Below are 10,391 nucleotides of genomic sequence, written 5' to 3'. Positions count from 1 at the left end.
GAGCACACGCTGACAGGGATAGCTCAGTGGTCAGAGCACAGGCTGACAGGGATAGCTCAGTGGTCAGAGCACACGCTGACAGGGATAGCTCAGTGGTCAGAGCACACGCTGACAGGGATAGCTCAGTGGTCAGAGCACACGCTGACAGGGAAAGCTCAGTGGTCAGAGCACACGCTGATCTTGCAGAGGGCCCAGGTTTGGTTCCCAGCATCCACACTGGTGCGCTCCGCTTCCTGTAACATCATCTCCGGGGGAATCCAGTGGCCTCTTCTGGACTCCATGGTTCCTGCACTCATACACATCCATGACTACACACATATATGTACTTGTACTTCGTTAAATACAAAAAGATTGCAACTTAACCTAGAAAAGAAAAGCACGGCAGAGAGTTAAGCTTCCAGTAGATGGTGAGTGCCTCAAGGACGTAGAAATAAACAACAAACAATGTTAAAACTATAAATCCTATCTGGATCAATAGCATCATATGCAAAACACAAACCCAACTTGAAAAGAAAATCAGCCAGGGAGTAGAAGTCTAAGATTAAGCAAACAGGTATAAAACTGTGTAATTGAAGCTGAGTCCAGATTTATACCAAATCACAGTGAAAGAGTTTAGTGAGATCTATCTTAATAATTCAACTCAAAATGACAGCTTTTAGTGAGGTAGTATACAATACAATAGAAAATATGTACAACAAAAGACTTCGGTGGCCATTTACCCCTAGAGTAATGCTGAAGAGTCCAAGGCAGAAACTCCAGATCCAAGATAAAGTAACACCATGGAAATGGACTCAAAGGAACCAGTTTAATCCAACCCCAGAGGGAAATGTGGGCGGGAAGCCGATGCTATTCGTGAAATGAGATTGCTGTCTCCGTTTTCATCCTCTGCCCTGACTTCCTAGACTCCCTAAACTATAACGAAGAATTCAGCTATCCTAAACATATGTTTCCCCATGTCAGTGGATCCTAAAGGGGACCCGTCAACACTGAGGTGGACCTGTACCTTCGTGTGGCACCTGTAGAAATATCTGGAATTCATCACAGGTGGTGGCAGATGCACTGGATACAGTGTCTCTGGCCTAAGTCATGAGGACAACCGATTGTTGACAGGAACCAGACTCTTTCAAGGGACACTGGCACCCAAAAGATAAGAGGAAATAGTACAGACACTTCTAAGTGTCCGCTGTTGTCCCAGAAGGCCGGCTGACGCCACCCCGCCAGGACCTCATGTTCTAACTGTACAGTCCTTGAATCCAAATTCAAGCCTACAAAGTAAGTCCTCACTGGGGAGAACAAATTCCTTGTCTAACAGAAATTTGTTTGGTCTGAGGGAAAAAAAAAAGTTAGTCATCTCTATTCAATGAACTTACATAAACTAATTCCACATCTGAAGAATTTTATGTTTATTCAGGAAGACTCAAAGAATCTTAAATTGCTGGTTATTTTATCTTTTCAAGCTCATCTTGAAGCTCTTCCCATGTGGATTTTCATCTTCTCAGGTCCCAGAGAAACGGGTAGCAGGAAATACTAATGTCCCCAAGGCAGCAGAGGGGGAAGCGAAGAGGCTCACAGACACATACATCACATGACATGAGATTGAGAGAGTCTCAAAGAACATCTCACAGCCAGGCATAGCTGCTCACGCCTGTAATCCCAGCCCTTGGTAGGCTGAGAGAGGAAGATCGCTAGCCAGAGACCAGTCTGGAGTCTGTCTCAATACCTGCTCAAGAATTAATAATGATCTCTCACAGTGATATCTCACTTAGCTGAAACAAAGGGCTTATTGAAAGGACAGGAGCTTGAATTTCACAAGTGGTCATTAATTAGTAATAGTCACTGACAATGACCGTGTCATTGAAGATAAACTCTGCTCTCAGATGAGAGTCTACTGCTGCTTACCACTTATACAGTGCATACATATACATATATATATATATATATATTGCGCATATATATATGTATATGTATATATATATCTTTCAGTCTTATCACCTGGATCCCTTGGTGTTTTATTTCACTGTCATACTCTAAGAAAGATGAGTAGATATAGATCTATATATACATACATACATACATGTATACACATATGTAAGTATGTAAATACTTATGCATAAACATGTAACATATAGGTATATGGGGTGTTTCATTGGTTACATTTTTCATGTGTATCCTGTTTATAACTATGTGTAGTGTGCCTGTGTGTGAGTATGTGCGTGTGATGCTGTTGGAGCCCAGAAGAGGGTGTTGGATCCCCTGGAGCTGGAGTTAAAACCACTGTGAACTGCCTAATACTATACTAGGAACCAAACTCAAGTCCTACACAAGAGTAGTGTGTGCTCTTAACCACTGAGTCATGTCCTAGCCCCTGGGTAGCTGGAGTTCTGAGACAGAATCTTATATATAGCCTAGGGTGTCCTCAAGCTGGTGATCCTCCTGCCTCAACATCCTGTGGGCTGACATGTATGTAATACTATGCCTGCCTTAGATAAATAGATGTTTTATAGCTCATCGCCCTCATACTATTGGCATCGTTAGGCCTCACGCCAAGCAAACGAAATATTTGTATTATGAAACCACATACAGAATGTGCAACTTTCTAGTTCCACCTTATACATTTATTTTGTGTGCGTGAGTGTGGGTGTGTGGGGGTGCGCGCATGCTCCAATATGCATGAGTATTGCATATTGTCGGAGGAGAGCTGACTGCAGTTTGGTTCTCCTCTTCTACCTTGTAGGTTCCAGGAACTGACCTCAGGCTGTCAGGCTTGGACACAAGTGCTTACACTTTCACCCACTGAGCCACCGTGCTGACCCAGAATGTTCAACTTTAGCACGTAATATTTAAAACACAAATCCACAGAGCGGTTGATTCTACAAAAACCCTACATTGTAAGGTAGAAGCCAAGATTCAATCCCACAAGCCTCTGGGGGACACACTAAGCCCCAGTAAAACCATAGCAGACAGAATATCCCTTCACAGGGTTAAAACTTACAGGGCCAGAGACGTGGCTTCACGGTTGAGAGCACTGGTTGCTCTTCCCAACACTTCCACGGTGGCTCATAACTGTCTGTAGCTCCAGTCCCAGGGAGCCGACACCTTCTTCCGGCCTCCTGCCACACTGGGCAAGCATGTAGGGCACCAGCACACATGCAGGCGAAATACCCATACACTTAAATAAAACTATTTTTAAAAAAATTAGAAAATCAGATTTTTTTTTTTTTTTTTTTTAGATATTAAGACTTCCAGAACACTGTCACATGTGAAGGCATGCGGCTGGTTATCATGTCTCCAAACTAAAAGTTGCGCTTTCTCTCTGTCTGCCTCTGGGCTTGTGGTTTTTGTTCAAGTGAGTTTGCGAGTCAGGGGTGATGTGCTGCCATCACAACTCTTCCTGTGCAGTGTGCTTTGCTCCCCGAAACTGAGTCGGATTGGTTTACAGTGGGATTCAGTTACTATGGGCACACTTCATTTTCAAACCTGAACACTTCAACAATGCAGTGGTATTTTTAGAAATCCTTCTGATAGTTCTTTTCAGCAGAACCACTGATTTTATTGAAATACCAACTGTAACAAAGCTAAAATTATAAAGGTAAATATTTAGAATGAAGAACACAATTATGCCTGAGTTTTTTTTAAAAAAAAGAAAAGAAGTTAAATTTAAGATCTACAAGAAGAACAAGGACACTGTAGAATGTTCAGTTTTGGTTCTTTAGAAATGAAAAAGCCATATTATAAAATTAAATATACACGATTATATATATGTGAGTGTGTGTATGTATATATAAAATCTTTTGAACGTGTTCATTTCTTAACCCAGCAATTTCAGTTCCAGAAATTTATATTTAAAAGAATTCCTTTTAAAATGTGAAAAGCAGGCTAGAGAGGTTTCAGTGGCAGGGACTTGCCCAGCATGAACAAGACCCTGGTTTCATTCCTAACACCATGAAACAAAATAAAGACATCATAGGTTTTTTTTTTTCAACGTGCAAAGATATATCCGCCAGAAGGCAATCCCTGCATCACTTTCTTCAGCGGCATAGCTACTTCCCAGGGTCCACACTTCTGTGAACCCCACTCTAGACAACGCTAAACCTTGATGAAACACACTGGTCACCCAAACAAAGCCAAGTCAAACATGAAGGTAGAAGGGGAAGAAGAAGAGGAAGAGAAAAGAGATCCACAGATGGAGGAGACAAGAGACAAGATGGGAGGGAAGAAAACAATCAAAATGTGTTATGTGTGTATATAAGAATATCATAATGTGTTGTGGGAGCTCCTTTTGCTCCTTTAGCCATAGTCTTTGAGATACCAGCCCTTTAGGGCGTGGTATCTTTTGCTTTAAAACAATGATAAAGAGTTAAGGATAGGCCAGGCAGTGGTGGTGCACTTTAATCCCAGCACTCTGGAGGCAGAGGAAGGTGGATCTCTGAGAGTTCGAGGCCAGCCTGGTCTAAAAGAGCAAGTTCCAGGACAGGCTCCAAAGCTACAGAGAAATCCTGTCTCAAAAAAAGAGTTAAGGATAGAAGAGTTGTAGTATTTATTCTGCTGGGTTCAGACAACGTTCATGCACTACACTCGACTCCACTGTGGAGTCCCTGTTACATGTCTGGAATTGACTGTGTGGAGTGTGAGGTTTGAATTGAGATGTCCGTGTCCCGTCCTCGTGAATATGGATAGGTGACAGTTTAATCAACAAAGCATGGAGAGGTGATGTGATGTGACTTCTGAAAGGAGGCTGGGAAAGACATCCTCTCCCACCGGGCTATGAAGACATCCCTCTTGGGATACAGAGAAATCCCTCCTGCAACCTAGGACAGTCCTCTCTAAACCCAGCAGCCCGCTGTGTCTGTGTCTCACGCCGTGCCATGTGTAAGCGCACCTGTCGTCAGTGCCCACCCAGCTTGCCCTCAGCCTGCTCAGCCCAGGTGCCAGGTGCCTCAGACAAGGTGCACCTTAGACGAGGTTCCTGTGGCTCCTCGGTAGTGGAAGCCCAGGGTCAAGAATACCATCCCATCTCTTTGCCCCATCTACTGCGAGAATGAAGACCATTCTCAGCAATCAGACGGTCGACATTCCAGAAAATGTGGACATCACTCTGAAGGGGCACACAGTCATTGTGAAGGGCCCCAGAGGAACCCTCCGGAGGGACTTCAATCACATCAATTTAGAGCTGAGCCTTCTTGGGAAGAAGAAGAAGAGGCTCGGGGTGGACAAATGGTGGGGCAACAGGAAGGAACTGGCCACCGTCAGAACCATCTGCAGCCACGTTCAAAACATGATCAAGGGTGTTACGCTGGGCTTCCGCTACAAGATGAGGTCCGTGTATGCTCACTTCCCCATCAACGTCGTTATTCAAGAGAATGGGTCTTTGGTTGAAATCTGAAATTTCTTGGGTGAAAAATAAATCCGCAGGGTTCGGATGAGGACAGGCGTTGCTTGTTCTGTCTCTCAAGCCCAGAAGGATGAATTAATCCTTGAAGGAAATGATATTGAACTTGTTTCAAACTTGGAGGCTCTGATACAGCAGGCCACAACAGTTAAGAACAAGGATATCAGGAAGTTTTTGGATGGTATCTATGTGTCTGAAAAGGGAACAGTGCAGCAGGCTGATGAGTACACCTAAGTTACCAGTTCCAGAAACAAGATCCTGAATTTTAATATGATTTGGGGTGTCTTTTGGGACAATAAAAGACTTGTATTGATAAATAAATAAATAAATAAATAAATGAATGAATGAATGAATACCATCCCAGTGTTGGGGTTTGAATGAGGAAACTCCCCCATTGGCCATGTGTTTGAACACTTGGTCCCCAGCTGGTGGCACTTTTGGACAGAGCGTATGGAAACTAGGAGATGCATTCGTGCTAGGGACTTTCTTGCTGTTTGCATCTCCAGTTCTCTCTCTCTCTCTCTCTCTCTCTCTCTCTCTCTCTCTCTCTCTCTCTCTCCTGCATGTGTCCATGTGTGTCCCTCATGCAGATGAGATGTGATCTCCTGGCTTCCTTTTCATCATGCCTTCATCACCATTATAAACATGCAGCCATCTGGAACTTTAAGCCAAAATAAACCCTTTCTTCCTTTGCTTTTGATCACGGTGTTTTATCCCAGCAATAGAAAATGAGCCCTCTCATGGAGCCCTCTCTGGGTTCCTCACCCGTGGACTGTGACTGTGTGGGCATAGTGAAGTGATTGCCATGTCTCAATAGGCAGAACACTGTAGACAACAAAAATACCACCAAGCACTTGAAGATCATTAAGGGGAGACCTGAAGGGCTTGCTGAGGTGGGGACGGGCTTCCAGTGGGTGAAGTGCTCACCACACAAGCATAAGGATCCCCAAAACCTATGTAAAGGCTGAGCGTGACACTGTATAGCTGTAAACACAGCATAAAAAAATGTATAATATTGAGGTAACATGGTTTCATAAAAAAAAAAAAGACAGCATGTTCCGCCATGTACATGTAGTGTAATGTGTGTGTAAACATGTATGTATGTATGTATGTATGTATGTATGTATGTATGTGTGAGATATGTGCATAGGGGTGCAAAGACAATGTATTTGCACTCAGAGGCCGGAGTAGGATGCTAGCTATCCTCCTCCATTGTTCTATATCTTCGTCCCAGAAGTGATGTCTCTTGTTGAACCAAGCTGTAACACAAGCCCAGTACCTGCTCTTTAGGGGCCAGGCCCACTCTCTCTTCTTGCTGTGCATATTTACATGGGATCTTTGACACAATGGGCAATGTAAATTGGGAGGAAATAATAACCATCGATAAATGATGGTGGCACACGCAATTAACAGCTAAGGGTAAACATTGAGTCAATCACCATACCAAATGAGGATTAAACCTACTAAAACAAAAACAGTGGGCTAAATGGGGCTGGGCAGAGTTCAAAGTGAAGCACTCTCTGAACAAGCCTGAGCACTTGCGTTCTCCAGCACCTTTGTATTCACGGAATGCTGTAGCCACATCTGCAATCCCCAGGCTGTGCCTACATGGACGTGGGAGACAGAGGTAGAACATTTCTAGTTTATGAGCTGGCTGGCTGGCTTATACAGCAGTGACCAGCAAGAAAGACCCTGTCTCAAACAAAGTGAAACAAGGGCTCACAGCTGTTTGCCCTCTGACCTAAACCATTCTCTCTCTCTCTCTCTCTCTCTCTCTCTCTTACACACACACACACCATACACACCAGCAAAAGAAAAATGTGAACTAGAAACAAAGAATAACATTTAACCTCAGCATAAACCACACACATAAAAATCTTTCCCATGCCTGGGTGCTGTGAGAAAGCTCTTTAGAGGTCAACTTTAGAAAGCCTAATTGTCCCCAAGCCTGACTGCTGGGCTCTGAAGTCTATCAGTGTGTGGCACTGAGGTCACTCTACCCACAGATGGCTCCTGGCAATGACTCAGCACAGTACCGCACTTATGGGACCCCCACCTAGCTTCATGCCCTCCAAGACCCTATGCTGTCTGTCAGTCACAAGCTCTGACAGGACTCACACAAGGCTCTGGACTCACAAGGTCATCTGAGTTTTGTTTAGTGAAGATCTGACATTGATGTCTTGAAAATATCAATGCTTTTCTAATGAAAAATCCTAATACTTTTCTAATGAAAAATCCTAAGTGTTTCTCTCTCATGGTCCTTGAAAATTCTGTAGTTGGTCCTACTCAGAAACAGGAGTCTTCTGGAAGCCAGCATTGGGCCAGGGGATACCCTGGCATCTTTGAAGAACCAAGCTTCTTAGTACTGCACACTAATCAAGAACATTTCTGCCCTCCCTGCATGATCTGACAGCTTTTCTACCTTTCAGGTTCTGTTTTCTCACAAACACTTGACAGTATAATCACACCTCAGTGTCTGCCCCTTGGAGAGAGTCGGAAGCTTGGATGGTATTTGGAGAGGCCAGATGAGACCGAGAGAGACCTGAGAATATTCCCTTCAGTTGACTCTCGTCTACAATCTAGGGGCAAAAAGAAGATCTGAATGGAGGGCCGGGCAATGACGGCTATCATCACAAGCAATGACTCCTTTGCTGAAGATTACCACTGGAGGACGTGGCCAGTGGGGATGGCTGTGATGGCAGGTCCAACTGAAATCACCTGGTGCAAATGAGAAGAAAACATGGAACACGCAACAAATCCGCTTAGGAGTTTATTAGAGGGGGTGCGTACAGGCCTGGGGAATCCGTGGGGGGGGGGTGGAGATGGCACGTTCAGCTTTTTAAAAGCTGCCTAGTGCATGCTCATAGGGGGGCGTGGCTACGTTATTCGCAGATGACGCAGATGACAGGCTCACACATGCACGCAGGGGCTTAGCTGAGTCATAGTGGACGTAGTCATGCATGCGTGCAGGGCCTTAGCTGAATCATTGTGGACGTAACCAGGCATGCGCACACGTGGGTCATGCCGGGCCCTCTAACATTCAGGCACCTCTGCACCTAAAGGCCAGTCTGCCCGTGCTGTGGCTCCAGAACCCGGAAGTATCAGCCTATGTGGCTGAAATCATTACAGCAATGATGTTGGCATTTGATAAATCTTGGAGTAACAGAGTCTAGAAAGAGAGTAGTGCAGGGTAAGTTCTGCGGACTTGGTAGCCTCCTGCAGAAGGATGTGCATATCTGAGGCTGATCGCTGGCTGTTCATGGCACAGCGGCATAGCCAGAAGACCTGGGAGGAACTCACAAGGAGGCCTGTCACTGCAAAAATGAACACACCGTAGCAACAGGGTGAAGACTCGGGTCTGCTGCCGGCAGCTCCGAGACATTTGGAAGTTCAGTCAAGGTATATATGACAACAGTCATAGCCCTAGTGAAGAAAAACTATGGATGCAACCCAATCTGTAAAGTAAACCAAACAAACAGACCACAAGAGAGAGTCCAGGAGATGGTGCATGGCCTCTTGGATGCAGCTTTGAGAGCCAGAGTGAGTGGCTTCGGTGAAGGTGAGTGGTGTAGTTTCTCACACCGCAGAGCACTGCTTAGACATCCTTTTTAACAGAAAGCTCCTTTCCTCTGTGTAGCCCAGCTACTCCAAACACTCTGTGTGCTTTCTTTCATGCTTTTTTCTTCTTCAGAAAATGGGGGTATTACAGGCTCACACAGAGCCTGGTTCTGTAACTTGGTCTTGTTTCAATCAAGAAAATCCTCCAGGCAGTCTGGAATCCATTTCATTCCTTCCTACTCTGCAGCCCCCTTTGAGGCTTCCTGCTGGCCTCAAATTTGTTTTACATAGGATGGCTCCAGATTGCTTTTAAAGCCCTGTTTTCTACATTCTGGCTCTGAAACTAAAGCTCTTCCAGTCCTAGGGGAGTTACAGCCTGACTTTCTGCTGATGGGAATTTCTTTGTAATCCAGACTTTTCTCTTTCTAGTATTTTCTTATGTATTTCAAAAAGCAGATTGGATATAGGGTCAGAAAATGGAGGCTGGGGTATCCTTACCCTGTGGTGGAGAGTTTTCAAGGTAGTTGTGGCTTAGATGTGGCCATTAAAATCTGAGATTATTCCAAGCTTGTTTTAGCTCTTCGTGACCGTGGGCTTCTGAGAGTGTGGCTTGCAGGGTTACAAGCTGGTCATAGATTAGGGCGTGATTCCTTACTGTATAGAAACGATTGGCAAATATTTACTGAGTGCTTTGGTCTTTGCATTATCATTTCCAAATATTTGCTGCCAGTCCCTGTGGAGACACGATTTGCCTGTGTGCCTGTGACATAAAGGGAAAAAGCACTTCCTTTGTATCCGGTGAGAAGTCAATAGCAGACACCTGTAACTTCCGGGCAGAAACTCCAAGAGCCGATGTAAGGTTCACCATGTCCTTCTCCCACCCCCTGCCAAGGACTGGAGATGTTCCCGACTGAGTTCCAGAGTTGACAGCATACAGACTAAAGCCAAAAAAACAGCATGGTGGCCATGAGTCACCAAGTCCAATTTCTGTTGATAGAACAGAATTTATAATGGTTGCAAATGTCTTTAGATCGTGGTTGGAGAATGGGAATTCTAAGATCAAGGAGCTGTAGCTGGTGCAAGACTTTGAGCCGTGTCATCGTATTGGAGAAGGACAGACAGACGCATGCCAAGTGTGGAGCCAGATTTACCACTGCCATGGCTGCCCCGTCCTCCTCGTTCCTCCTTTTTCTTCATGTGGTGTTTGTGTGTGGTGTGTGCATGCACGCATGTGCAGATGCAAACATGCACGTACCTACACTGAGGCCTCAGGTCGACCTTAGGTGTCTTCCTCCCTCTGTCACTCTGATGCCTTCACTCAGCTCGAGCATGCCCCATGTTCAACTTTTCAGAACTCAGCCACCACAGCCAGCATTTTTATGTAGATTCTGGAAATTGAGCTCAAGTTCCCATGCTTGCATGAATTCCAGTCCTCACTTTTAAC

The 10,391-nt window shown here is 44.9% G+C and overlaps 1 pseudogene; it reads left to right on the top strand.

Annotated features, from left to right (window-relative positions):
• The first annotated feature begins 5,022 nt into the window (after positions 1-5,022).
• Positions 5,023-5,678, top strand: LOC101992355 (annotated as a pseudogene).
• Positions 5,679-10,391: the final 4,713 nt, after the last annotated feature.

Source organism: Microtus ochrogaster, chromosome 2, assembly GCF_000317375.1.
Source record: "Microtus ochrogaster isolate Prairie Vole_2 chromosome 2, MicOch1.0, whole genome shotgun sequence".
NCBI classification, from domain to species: Eukaryota; Metazoa; Chordata; class Mammalia; order Rodentia; family Cricetidae; genus Microtus; species Microtus ochrogaster.
Note: the sequence above shows the minus strand (reverse complement) of the source record. Positions and strands in the feature narration are given on the sequence as shown.